Raw genomic sequence first — 15,150 nt, 5'->3', positions numbered from 1 at the left:
CGTCAGTGTGCCTGACAATAGAGTCACCTATTACAAGTGTATCAGGTGTGTTGTTTAGCCTTAAGGGCTGTGACTATTCGGCACACTGGCTTTGTGAGCTATGTGTTGCACGTGTTTTGTTTTGGGGTAGCGGTTGCTTGGGTGTCTGCTTTGGAGGTCTCTGCTGCTTAGGCAGATCTTTATTTAGAGCCTCTGAGTATGTTTTTGTGTGATTATGTGTTTGGTTTGCTGTCGTGGTAGGTCTATGTGAGACTGGAATTGTAGTGAGTGTGGTTTCCTTCTCCTCCTGACTGGTTATGCCAGTACTGAGTTGAGAGAGGTTAGCCTCCAGTTTGGCTATATGGTTGCATCTCTCACATGTGTTGGAATTTGTTGGGAGGAGGAGAGGGTTGTCTGTGTACATGAGGCAGTTGTAACATTGCCTCAAGATTCCCAGATTCACCAGCTGGACTGGAGAGGAGATTGACAACTGACCTTTGGACATGCTAGAATAATATTGGGAATTCCTTTATAATTGAAAACAAGGGCCAGTGGGGAGTGAGGGTGTAGTGCTTTTAATTTTTAGTGCTGTTTCTGCAATAGTGCAATATCCTTGTTGATAAACTGTGATGTCTCTAATCATTTTTTTCTTCTTATTTACAATAATTTCTATAGGTCTTTCTATTTTATCAGTCAAACTGTCATACAAGTGCTGGAACACTCGAAAATAAGGATGCATATTAATCTGAGCATCAAGTACCTTGATTTGCTCTTTTAGCATTTTAACTTTCTCATTGTTCCAGCTGATTAATAACTGTAAAACCTTGCCAAACCAGCCTTATTGTATGTGTCTCTTATTTTCGTAAAAATATTGTCTTTATAAGATACACCATTCGGAAAAGTACACACTCTTAAGCCAAGTGGAACTATTCGCAACTCGCAGCATCTGTTTAAATAATGATTCTCAAGTTTCGAGGACTTGTATTTGAGAATCTTTTTTTCCAAGTTCAAAAAAGTTGCTTTTGAAATCTGGTACATCTATCCATTTGTTTAACACATAGCTAGATGGTTGTGTTGTTGCATTAATTTCTGCAAATGGGTTCATGTCTCCTTCATCAAGATACTTGTTTATCGGATGATTAGTGTTTAGGTTATTTACAGTATGAGACACCCCTTATGAAAATAAATGAAAACACATTGTTTGCTCTCATACTGAATATGTTTCAAGGATTTTTTTTTAATTTGATGCATACATACATGCATATCTATCACCACCACTCAAAGCAGCATGTTAAATGTAAAGAAATCCATGCAATCCTCTTAAAACATAGAATATTAATGCAGAGTTTCTTTCTTGTCCGAAACACTTATTCACTTTTATCAAGAATAGACTACAAAGGAGGCTTGGTTGGCCCTGAAGAGTATGGCCGCTTACAGTGTGAGCTCCGTTACGACAGACAGTAAGTAGTTTAAGTAAGGGATCCATGGTCGGGGTAGTAGTTTAATAGCATTATGGGAGAAGCTAAGTTTACTGAACAAGCCAAGCTGCTTGACATATTTAAAAGCATTTCTGCTGATGAGATACTCCTCATTCTTTTCAAGTGCAGGTTACTTGTGCGGACAGATAATACTGGGGCATATCATATGGTGGTTATACAGCAGCAGCACCATTGTGCCCTAGAAGACAAATTAGAAGAATATGTGCTGAGAATATTACAAATAGCATACTAAAATGCTATAAGGAAAGCAGTAACAAATATGCAGGACTTCAAAAGCAATTTAAGACTGATGAACTTGAAAACTGGTCCTGACGTGTAAATGTATGCATAAAAGGGATGCCAGACTGGTTGGTGGACTGGAGCCTATGGTCATCAATACAGCACATGTTTCAAGAGGTAATGTGCCTGTCAAATCATCTCTAGTCAACACATAAAAGAATCCACAGTCAGAAACAGAAGGTCAGGATAATCAGTAACCCCAAGGCACATTTTAGCTGCCGTGTATTCTGCACGTACCAGAAACTGTATAATTTATAACAGCCACTAGCAGCAAAGTGTGCAATGAGGAGTACGGAGTATGGCAGCAGATGCTCAGATAAAAACAGGAAATGGCAGACCTAGGATTTCAAGTTATTCTACTGTATTCGGCAATACTGTCTGGAGAGAAAGAGGGACAGAAAACCTTTTTAGTCAGATTTGAGGAAGCATAGGACTATTTACAGATGCTACAAGAGCAATGTACTCTTCTAGATGGGAGATTCTTGGAAGAGAACATATCCAAGTCAAAAGATGGAACGGGATATGGTTAGGAAGAGGAGGAGTAAGTCATCATTTAGACAGAAAGCACCCTCACAAAAAAAGATACTCATGTCTGAAACCTCTCAGCCCAAAGGTTAAGGAATCTGTGAGGAAGAAAGTTACAGATGCTGATCCCTCTTCTCAGGACTCTCAGTAAAGAGCATGGGGTAGAAACATAATAGTCAGAACATGGACAGCAAGGCAAAAGACACAAGGAAGTAATTCAGAGTCCATAAAAGACAACTACTGGAATGGAGATGGGAAAAATATAGGGGAGGGGAATTAGTACGAAGCATTGATCAGACAAGGAAATAGGCACTCCCCAAAATAGAGAGAACTGGGAACTTTGCCAGAAAAATCTAGTACAGCAAGTAGAAGGGTATGGTCAGAACTTTTCTCAAGATCATCTGATACAGCGGGCTCAACGAAAGATTAAATGATGGTTAAACAGACCTAACAAAGAAAGGAGTTGGTTGTGGTACTTTGGATAAATGTTGGGCTGCTTTGTGTAGTTAATGTATACAATTCTATTCATTTGTTTTATTCTACTAACCAGTTTACCAGAAAACCTCAAATATTTTGAGGAACACACCAATAATGCAAAAATGTGGACATTTTGCGAAAAGCTGGACAGTTGAGAGTTTCTGAAGAAGTCTCAGTCAGAGATGAAATAACAAAGAAAGGAGTTTGTTGGAAATAAATAAAGGCATACTGGGGTATTCAGTTAAATTTGCTAGAGCAACTCTGAACTGTGCCAGTCTGAACTTAGCTGTACAGTATGATATCATATTGCAGAATGCTCCCTCTTTTTTTCCTTCTTGTGGGGGCTGTAATATGTTGCACTGAGCTAAAGAATGAATGTAAATTTCCTTATTATGTGTTAACTTTAATTATTTCTCTCTACAGATTCTGCAAGAAGTTATCAACTTCATGACCAGTTTGACATGCATAGGTATGCAAGATGTGCATATACTGGATACTTTTATTTTAATAATTAGAGTTGATTAATGACTGTAGGCAATGGTTTCATAATACGTTTGTGACTAAGATGATATAATTACTGTAATTAGGGTAAACAGAACAGGTATTCTCTAGTGTTTTTCTTATATACCTATATACCTCTTGGTGGTGGGTTCCTCCCCCCCCCCCCCCACACACACACACACAAGTAGAGAGCTTCTAACACCATGAGCAGGGTCAGACTAGTTTTGCATCAGTTAGATATTTGGTTGAACTTTACTATGTGCCCTGACTGACAGCTCTACACTTTGCTAATTGGTGGAGGGGCTCTGTTATCTTCTCAGTAATAAGTGGGTATAAAGTGATATATAATTTCTTGCTTCTTTCTTTTTTTTCCCCCCATTTTCAACATGCTTCTACATCATGTCCAGGTTGACAGTCTCTGGAAGAGGCATGGAAGGTGTCAGGGGAAGAGAAAAAAAATAACATCTGAGTGGTGCATAATTGTATACCATATATTATTATGGGTCTTATAAACAAGGACATAGGCAATCTCCAAGCACTTGACCCCACCCAAATCAGATTCATCAGGGGCAGATCTTGCCTGTTGAACCTGGGTTACTTCTTTGAGATGGTTCCCAAGGCCCTGGAAGAGGGAAAGTCAGTACATATAGCTTACCTTGACTTGGCCAAGGACTTTGACACAATCCCCCAACTCAGGCATCATCGAAAAGATAACTCAACTTGGCATAAGTCCCTATCTCATCAGGTGGGTGGCCAGCTGGCTCATGGATAGGACCCACAAGGTCAAAATAGGTGCCACCTCCTGCGACAGCAGACCTGTCAATTGTGGTGTTCCCCAGGGATCTATTCTGGACCCCTATTGTTTGGCATCTACTTCTCAGAGGTCCAGGCAAAGACAAAATGCCTATGGCTGACCAAGTTTGCGGACGACTGTAAGTTGGATGCTGTCATTGACTCCCCAAATGATGTTAACATACTTCAAGAGAGTCTCACAGCAACAAATGACTGTTGCCAAAGTCATGGCCTTAAGTTGAATGCAAAGAAATGTATTATCATACCATTTATGAAAAACACAGCCCCTACCGATTACAACATTAGCAGCAACCCCCTAAGCACACAACCCGTGGTGAGAGACCGGAGTACACAAATTAACAACAACCTCACATTTGACTATCATGTAGCAGCAGTGGTCAGAAAAGCCTTTTACTTGGTTTATCTCATAAGTAAAGGGATTGCTTAAAGAAAAAAGAAGGTTATTACCTCTCTGTACTCCTCCCTCATTAGGCCAATAATTGAGTACAATGCCCCATTTGGTATGTACCTCTCCAAACACCCGCACCAACTGGAAAGGCCACAGAAATACCTCACAAATAGAATCCATGGCCTCCAACACCTGTCCTATGTGGGCAGGCTCAAATCACTATCATTCTACTCTGTATCGTACAGATTGCTCAGAGGCGACCTATGTCTCGCCTACAAGGCAATCTCAGACCCTGCTCTACTGGAGATGCTCCATGTCCGCAAGTCTAACTCCATGCGTAGTACCCAAGCAACAGGCTTAAAAGTAATATGTGACATTAACAAAACCCACTGGAGAGACAGGTTTGTCTCCCAGAGGCTGCCCCATCTCTGGAACAGACTCCCCATACACGTCAAGGAAAGTATATTGCTGACCCTCTTCAAGTGCAACCTTGATGAATGGATGGGCAGCCACAAGTTTGTTCCAGGGGTTCCACCTGTGTCCCTCATTGACAGGGGTGACAGGTGCTGATTGTGGTTTCTTTTCTGGGGATAAACTCTTGGCTAGGCTTGTAAGGGCTCCAGAGCCATTAGCCTGATAATCTCCTATGATGGAAACAGACAGGAACCAGGAATGATCTGGTGGGAAGAATATAAAGTGGCATTAAGAGGGACTTGATGAAACATGAAGGTCGGTATAGGAGACAAAGTGATGCCTTGGCAAAGGCAAAGGAAATGCAATTAAAGGTCAACCAGCAAAAAAATACTAGGGCAAGGAAATGAAACCATAGAAGAAAGGGGTAATAATGTAAGACTGAGGATAGAGACAGACATTTTAGGTATTTCCCAGACAGAGGCAGAGCTTGCCCAGAAAGGGAATTTTTGGTGGTAAGAAAAGAGGTGACATGAGATGGTAAGCATGGTTGTTCCAGTCTGAAAAAGAAAGAAGATTATTTAGTCAGGTTAGGACTATAAAAACGAATAACCAACCAAAACTAATTAATAAAAAAGAACAAAACATGAGCAATGCAGTTATTAATTGAGCGTTTATTCCATATGTCACATCACATCAGGGTACCTCGGCATTTCACCTTCAAAGGATGAAAACAACCATGTAAGCCCATTGTTTTATACCTGGTGCCCCCTGCTGACTTAACTGAACACATTTGTTGCCATTAAAATATTCAGCATACAACATACCTTAAATATATTACATTTTCCAAAATTTACTAACTTTGATAAATACTAATAAATTAACAGAACGCAATACTAAAATTGCATAGATAAAAATACATTCCTTTTATAATTATGTTTCTCATTCTTGCTGATGTATGATTTGATGTAAAAAAAATTTGTAGAAAACTGCATCAGAGTATTTTTTTTTGGTAACAACGATGTGGGGGAAGTACCGATTTCATACGATATAATGGAGGACAATCCTTTGTGCAGATGTTAAAAATGAGGTAGAGGAAGTTTGTAACGAGGATGTATTCTTTTGCACTGGATATTGCAAATAACCAGTTCCCTTATTTTGACATTTAAATACATTTTCACCACCAAAACTGTCAAATGCTGCATGTTTGTTTGAACAACTATTAATGAAAAATTTTGAATTTGAATGTTTGAAGTTTAGTAAGACATATAAAAATACAATTTGACAGAGTGAGTGGGCGGCATTAAAGTATTTAAGAAGGAGTACTAAGAATTATGTTTTCAAACAATCTGATAAAGGGGTAACTTAGGACTATAAAAAGGCAGATATTAAATTAAGATTCAGAAATAAAGGAAGCCTTCAGTGAATATGCTAGATCTTCATCTCCCCACCTACTATTACACCTAGGTTACCTATCTACCAGGAGTATACTCCCCCAATTATGTCTCTAATACTTACTAAGTCTTCTAAAATACCACCTCTACTTTATACCCTAGCTTTACCATCACCCTTTATTCTCTCACCATCTATGAAAACCAATTTCTTATAGGATTCAACCATCCCAAACACCTTACTACCGCCCAATCCTCTCAAACCTTTCTGCCCACTCATTCATGTCCATTGACGCCAACTCCTTTACCACTGCTAATATCCACCCTGTTATACCCAGATATGTTAACACCAAAACTAAATACTACCTAAAACTGATAAATTTCTAAAGGTCATAGCTAGTTTGCCCCACACCCTTACTATTGATGGGGATATCCACCCCAACCCTGGGCCACCATCCCCAGACAACACTAACTCTAATCATAACAGCCCAAACATAAAACAAAGTCTAAATAGACCCCCTGCCACTTAAACATTAGAAGCATCAACAGTAAGGTTCACAACCTCCATGCCCTCCTGACAACCTACTCCCCCGACATACTTTGTCTGACCGAAACATGGTTAAAACCAACTATGACAGATAATGAAATTCTACATCCAAGGTATAATATAGTCAGGTTAGATCGTACTACCAGGTAAGGGGGAGGGGTTGCTCTTCTCTATAAAACCACCCTAAATGTTACTCTTGACAACCTTCAACCACCTATATTTAACAAAGCAGAAATTATGATTTCCAAACTACAAATAAATAAAAACAAATATATAAACATAGTATGTGTCTATATTCCCCCCAGGTAATAACTCAGGGATCCTATAAGACATCCTCTACTGGCTATCCAATGCCTACCCCCAAGAGACCATTGTTCTAGGGGACCTCAATATAGATTGGAATACTTGTACTGCAGAGACCCCAACCACCCACGTAAACCTACACGGTTTTACACAAAATATAACCTCCCCTACTAGGATCAGCAAGCCTAACAATAAAGAAAGTATCCTGGACTGGATACTAATTAACAGCCCCCACCACATGTACAAATCAGGTACTCGCCCCGAAGATCTAACTGATCATTTCTTAACATATACTATTAGGCATAAAGTTGAATGTGCAAATCTACCCATCTATAAAACAATAAGAAATAACAAAAACTTCAACCTTAATAAATTCTTAGAAGAACTTAAATTATGCAAATGGTCAATTCTAAAACAACTACCACTAGATGAGGGAGTAACACACTTTAATAACACATTCCTGGCCATCCTTGACAACCATGCACCTGCACGCTCTATTAGAATTAAAACAAAAATTGCCCCCTGGCTCACTAAAGAAACCAAACTAAAGATCATCCAAAGAAATAATGCCTGGAACACCTGGCACTTCTTTAAAGCCCCACAAGATCAACTCAAATTTTGACAATATAGGAATGATACAAAAAATCCACATTACTAGACAAAAAAACTATTTCTGCCATCTACAGCAGAAACACCATAACAAACCACAGAAGTTCTGGGCAGGTATTAAACTCCACCACCCAGGGCAATCCACAACTTCAGCCCCCACAGCCCCAACTCAAATATCACCAGATTCCACTGCTAACACCTTCAACAGTTTCTTTACAGAAACCATCCAGGCCCTTGCTAGCAAACTTTCCACTTGTCCTAATGCTGAAACCGCTAAACCCAGTGACATTTTCTCCTTCAGCTTCCAAAAAGTTTCGACTTCACTCATTAGAGCTCTAATTAAAAAACTCAAGCCAACCACTCTTTCAGCTGACCTCCTCCATGCAGACAACCTGCAAAAAGCTGCTGAATATAAACAGTATTCTTCATAGGCTTGAAATGTGAGACTGTAACTTGTATGTTAATACAATATCAGTTATCAAGGCTGCTTAGTGACCTCTCTTATATTAATATATATATATATCTCGGAGGTGCCAGCAGACTGTGGGCTGGAGTGCTTGACAGATGACTGCAAAGCCATGACGAAATCGACTCTCCAGCGACACTCTCCAGCCTCAAAAGAGAGCCTCCAAAAGGGCCCATATAGAAATGAACCTGACGCCAAAGCCCATACCAACGCAATCACAAAAAGTGTTGGCAAATCCCCTTTGGCACAAAAACAGTCATAACAAACCACCACATAGGAAGTAATCCATATTAAGTACAGAAGGACCCAAGTTGACTGCAATCTCCAAGTTGACATTTCATCTCCATTGTTAAAAGTGGTTACGCAAATATTTTGAAAACATTTTATACTAATTATGAACTCAAGGGGATCAGGGGAGGTGGAGGTTTACTCATTACTCATCCCTCATCCCCTCTCACAATTAGTACAATGTTTGGGATGTACCCTACCATACACCTGCAGCCCAGCAAAAAAAAAAAAAAAAACCTACCCAAAAGGATCAAAGAAAGGCATCAAACTCAAACAGATGCGGTTAAAGAAAAAGAAACTCTACTCAGTCTCAGTGGCATACCACTGTTCAGAAGCGATCTGTGCCTGGCGGTATAAAGCCATGTCCACCCGAATTAATGGAAACAACACATTCTGGCTAGGCTTATAAATGCCCTAGGGCAGATAGCCTAGTATGAACCTATGAACCTATATGTTTGTGCATACACTGTAACTTGCTTGTCTTTATCTGTACGTAAGTTTGGAGCTTTTCTCCCCGGGCCTCCGCTGAAAATGGACATGTATCCAGTCGTACTATCTCAGTCAACAAATGTAAAATAAATAAATTATATAGTAATCCTGCTTAAACATTTAAAACATATTTGAATTTTCGAACAGCAACAGGAATCACATTAACAGATTAACAAAACAAATAATCAGACCTAGACATCACAGCTGGGTAGGCTGGTGCAGCTATTTTGGATGTAAATGCTAATAAAGCTGCAGGTTCAGAATGCTTCCCAGATAAATTTTATAAGTGTGGAAAACATATTTTGGAGGAGAAATTGGTAGGTACCTGTCAGAGGGTTTCAACCAAGTAATAATTACCAAAACGGGGCAGAGATAATGTAACTTAGTGATATTCACATATTTCTCTGACAAATCTGGACTTAAAAACCTTTGTCAAGATCTTGGCAAATATTTAAACAGACTAATCCCAAGCCTAATAAAGGAAGATCAGAGTGGCTTTCTTAAAGGAAAATCTATTACAAGAAACTGGCAAAGGCTCGGAGCAATTATGGATGAGCATGGATTTGACAACACTGATGCAAGACTGGTGTTATTTGACATTAAGTTTAACACAGTAATTTGGAGATTCTTGCTTGCCTATTTAGAGAAAAGAAGGATGGGGTAGCCTTTTCAAGGTGGAGGAAGTCATTATACACCAATCCTGCATGTAAGGCATGTGTGAATGGGGGGCTGAGTAGGATAGGGAACATAAGAGAAGATATACTGCAGGGTTGTTTGATGTTCATTTTCCTCTCACATTTTGTGCTACTTATAGGGAAGCTGGCCTTCAAGGTCAGGCAGCTTCTATTATTCTTGATGTTTGCAGACAACTGCATTTTAATGAGCAGTAATTTAGAATTGGACATACAGGAAGTAGAGGAGATATTAATTCTTTTGGACAGGGTTCAACCTTAACTTGTAATATGGACAAGACAGCCATGGCTTGACTAGGAGAGAAGAAAGGAAAACATAAATATGCAATCAAAGAAACGGTATACCCTAGGGTACTTAGAACTGAAAGTCTTCAGGGAATACTCCAGTGCTTTTTATAGTAATCCTGTGGAAAACTTTAGAGCACATTTGGAAATACATGGAAGACATCTGAAGAGGGTACTAGAAAAGATGACAGAAGTCTGACATATAAGAGGGACGCATTTCAAAACTCTCTATGAAAGGATTAAGGCAACAACAAAAAATGTATGGTGGCACCATTGCTATGTCATAAGATGCATCCCAACAATAAACCATAAAAATGAGCACATCTGGAGGGGCGAACCAATAAAGCCAAAGAACAACTTATTAAATACAAGAACACTTAACTTTATCACCTCGTTTTCATCTTACAAGGAAACTTGATCAGTTTACCAAGTTAACCAAACGTATTTATACAGTTTAACCACTCCAATTAAACAGTTAATTAATCAATCCATCTGTACAAACACCAATTTTGCAGGACTAAAGTCAGTTAAAGCTACAAAGTGCTAAAATCAGACATACAAAAATATAAAAATCATGTTGAATAAAAGCAACTTTAAAAAATCACATTTGTCTGCACTCCCATATATCCAAACACCTAAAGAAAATTATTTATTTATTTACTAACTCGTAAAAGTAACATGTTTAATTGAAAAAATATGCATGATGTTGATCATAATTCATCATTTTATTGTACTTATGCAGCTATTAAATTTTAACTCGTAATACTCTCTAGTGGCCATACAATATAATTACTTAAGTTTTGCTGCTGTTAACTTTAACACTGGTGCCAAGGAGACCATATCATTTAGTCCAGGGAAATTGTTAGCTTCAAAAACAATCTGCCAACATAGTTCCCTGTACTCCAGCCTGGTCTCCCAGGGTCCACCTCTAATGTCCAGGTCGACTGTTTCCACAACAAAAAAATTAAAATCTGCCCCATCACATGTCAAGGTGTGTTTATATAGCTTCCCTATTAAATAAACCTTCAAAATTTTGAACGCCCCTTTACTCACACCTAAATGTCAAAACACCCAAATCCAGAATAAACGGAACATAGATTTTTTTTCCTAGGGAAAAAAATTGCTGGTCCACAAACAAAAAAAAAAAAACCCACAAAATACAAAATAAAGTGGGGTGCTTCACATCCCCACAACCCCTGATGTGGGGGCTGTGCCCCTCACACCCCCTACTTAAATATACCAACTCAGAGATCGCACCACAGTGGATAAAACGGCAAAGTCCTGAAAACGGCCCAGTGATTTTTTTGCCCAAGGAAAAAAATCGCTGTTCCGTGTCTTCGGGATTTGGCCTTTTCGACAATCAGCTGTTGATAAAGCGGCATTCAACATTTCGAATGTTCGCTCAACTAAGAGGGAACCTTTATATAATGGGTTCGTAAGTTCTTTTTTCTAATATCATACTTATGTTCATAAATCCTTAACTTAAACTTCCTTTCCATTTTCCCCACATAGAATGCTTGACATTTACTACATAAAGCAATGTAGACTAATCCATTAGTGTTACAATTGGCATAACCTGCACTTCTTATAAGTTTGCCCCTGGCCATTAAATATATTAGGTTCATAGGTTCATACTAGGCTATCTGCCCAAGGGCATTTATAAGCCTAGCCCATAGTTATGTATCTTCCACCCCTTTTGGTTGAATAAAACTATGCCTATTATTTTGCTGTGCCTCTGTCAAGCAGTGACACTGAAGTAATCCCTGGGGTATATCTGCGATCTCCCATCCATTGGTCAAGATTCCTCTTGAACAAGGCCAGCGAGGTGCTCTGCCTCACATGTGGATGGATTTGTTCCACAGCATAGGGAGTCTCTGGGTGATGAATCTGTCCCTCCAGCACGTTCTATTAATAACCGTGTCAAGGTTTAAGTCTCCCGCCCTTGTGGTTCTGAGGGATCTAGATTTTTTGAGGTGAAGCATATTCATCAAATCTGGGTTTGACATGGCCTTATATGTCAGGCACAGGTCACCTCTGAGCAAGCGGTATGAGACTGAATAGAGCTGGAGTTCTTTCAGTCGGGCAGCATAAGACATATTTTGAGACCCTTTATCCTTTTGGTGAGGAATTTTGGGGCCTTTCCAGCTGCTGCAGGTGTCGGGTCAGATACATTCCGAATGGGGCATTGTACTCAATCATAGGTCTAATGAGTGATGAGTACAAGGGGACGATGACCTCCCTTGATCTAGATGTGAATCCCTTCATGATCAGGTGGGCAATGTAGAAGGTTTTCCTAACTACTTTAGCAACATGAGTGTCAAGCGAAGGCTACTGTCAACCTGGGTCCCCAGATCCCTGATGACTTCTTCTGTGCTCAGTGGATTGCCACCTATATGGTAGCTAGGGATAACCTTGTTTTTCCCAAAGGGTATGACTATGCATTTCTTGGCGTTTAACTTTAGGCCATGGCTCTGGCACCAGTTATCTGTTTCTGTGAGGCCCTTCTGAAGGATATCTGTGTCAGATGTGTTTTCGACTATGGCCCAGCTTACAGTCATCTGCAAACTTTGTCAGCCATAACCCTCCTGTGTTTGCTTGTACTTCAGAAAAGTAGATGCCGAACAAGAGTGGACCCAGGACTGAGCCCTGTGGGACACCACTTGTGACAGGCTTTGAGTCTGACATGGCGCCAGCAACTCTGACCCTGTGGGTTCTGTCACTTAGCCAGTTTGCAACCCATCTTGTGATGTATGGGTTTACATTCAAGCTGATGAGTTTTTCGATGATACCTGAGTGGGGTATTGTGTCGAAGGCCTTTGCCAGGTCGAGGTAGGCTGTATGGACTGCCTTTCCCTCATCAATGGCCTTGGTGACTGTCTCGAAAAAGTCAACCAAGTTTAAAAGGCAAGATCTACCTTTGACAAAGCCAAACTGGGTTGGATCCAAAGTCTGCAAGTTCCCTATGTCTTTATTTATGAGTTCCATTATGATCCTCTCCATGGCTTTGCAGATAAGGCTTGTCAAGCTAATGGGACGGTAATTTCCAGGGTCTGTGAAGGCACCGCCCTTGTGAAGTGGGACCACAGTATCCTGACGTGAGGCTAAGATTAAACAGCTGTCCTAAGTGCGCGTTTACCTCCTCACTGAGTTAATGGAGCACACAGCGGGGACACCATCCGGTCCCATGGATGCTGTGTTTTTGCCTTGGAGAGCAGTTCTCACCTGGGCGTTGGAGATGTTTGGGGGCTACAATCCTCTGGTATAGATATCTCTCCTTTTGGGGGAGGCAGAAGTTTGCACTGAACCTGTCAGCCAGTATGTTGGCAATGTGTGTAGGTTCAGTAATCTTCACATCATTTTGAACTAATTCTGAACATATCTGGGAGTTTCCTCCTAGGTTTCTAACATAGCTAAAGAAGGCCTTATGATTGTCTTTTGAGTCCTTGACGATTTTTCTCTCAAAATTTGCCTTGGATGATTTTATGAGAGCTCTTAGTTTTTTACTTATAATGATCAAAGGTGTATTACCTTTCAAGGATTTTGCTCTATCTTGTAGTAGCTTCCTCCTTTTGTTGTAGAGCTTGTTTATGGCTGGGGTCCACCAGACTGGACGCTTACCTTTGGTACAAAGAGTCTTAGTTTTGTTTGGGATTGCCTGATCCATGCAGTCCTGTAGGTGCTGGTAGAAGGCATTTGTAAGTGATTCAGCGGTTTGAGTAATGTTTACCACTGGCTCAGGGGCCTTAAAGGAGACCACACTAGTTTTAGAAGTGTGAAGTCGGCTTTTGAGAAGTTTTTCACTGTGGTCTTTTTATTTCAGGTGGGGCGGGATGAGGACCTCCAGCGAGATTAGTTTATGATCTGATCTAACCAGTGAGGGGTATACTTCGGTGTTGAACATTGTGATCCCATGTTCGTGATGATGAGATCAAGTATGTTTTCTCCTCTTGTGGGGATGGTGACTAGTTGTTCCATGGCATTTGAGTTTATGAACTCCAGGAACCTTTGGGCTAGAGTGTTTGGGCTTGAGTAGAGTTCCCAGTCTATATTAGGGTAGTTGAAGTCACCTAGTATGATGGTGTTTGGAGATACATTTATCCCCTCCAATGTTTTCAGGAAGGCCATGTGAGGTTCCTGAGTTTGAGAGGGTGGCCTGTAACATGCTACAAATTGCAGAGCAGTCTTGCCTATGGTTAATTGCACCTGGATGGTCTCCGATGCATCGTGCGTTGCCACCAACCTTGAGGTGTGGGTGTCCTTTACAAATATGGACACCCCCCCTCCTTTCTTGGGTGTTGTCCGGATTTTGGGGCCGGAACGCATGATATGAGGTGAAACCTGATAGTGCTGGGGTGCTCTCAGGAGCCTTGAACCAGGTTTCTGTCACAGCACAGACATTGATGTTCTCCATACCTAGAAGGGCCTCGACTGCATGCATCTTGAGATTGAGACTTCTGGCATTGAGCAACATTACCCTTAGTTTTTTTCCTTTTTTGTGTTCTAGGGTGGTAGGTTTAGAATTTGAGCCTTGCCTAAAAAAGGCACTATGGTGGTGGCAAGAGCCTTTGCCAATATCCGGAAGCCTAGGGGTGACAGGTGCAAGCGTGGCTTGTCCAGCATGTCATCCCAGGCAGACAGACATTGGATCCCCTTTGAATGGCACCAGAATTTAAGCCAATTATTAAAGCTGATCATCTTATCACTGTATTGTGGCATCATTCTAGGTGAAGGTAGGATACTGCTCAAGGTCAGGGTCATACCTGCCTGGGCTACATAATCAGAGAGATCCTCAATGTCTCTTTTCATGTAGTCCAAGGAAGTGCGTCTCAGGTGGTTGACACCAGCGTGGAGAATGACTGAGTCGTACTTGTACCTGCTGTTGAGAGACGTGAGTGCTTGCATTATGATGGGCGATTCTAGCGCCCGACAGGCAGCTTACTGTGACCTTCTCCTTACTCAGTCTGGTGAGCGGGACGTCAGTGTGTCTGACTATGGAGTCAACAATGACGAGTGTGTCTGGCATTGTGTTTGGCCTTAAGGGCTGTGACTGTTTGACACTCTGACTGTGTGGTCTATGTGTTGCATGTGTTGGGTCCTGAGGTGGTAGTTGTTTGGGTGTCTGCTTTGGTGGCCTCTGCTGTTTTGGTAGATTTTTGATCAGAGCCTCCGAGTATGTCTTTGTGTGATTATGTGTATGACTTGAAGTTG

The sequence above is a fragment of the Protopterus annectens genome, chromosome 1.part1 (genome assembly GCF_019279795.1).
Source record: "Protopterus annectens isolate FY-2018-M chromosome 1.part1, PAN1.0, whole genome shotgun sequence".
NCBI classification, from domain to species: domain Eukaryota; kingdom Metazoa; phylum Chordata; order Ceratodontiformes; family Protopteridae; genus Protopterus; species Protopterus annectens.
This window is presented reverse-complemented; position numbering follows the sequence as displayed.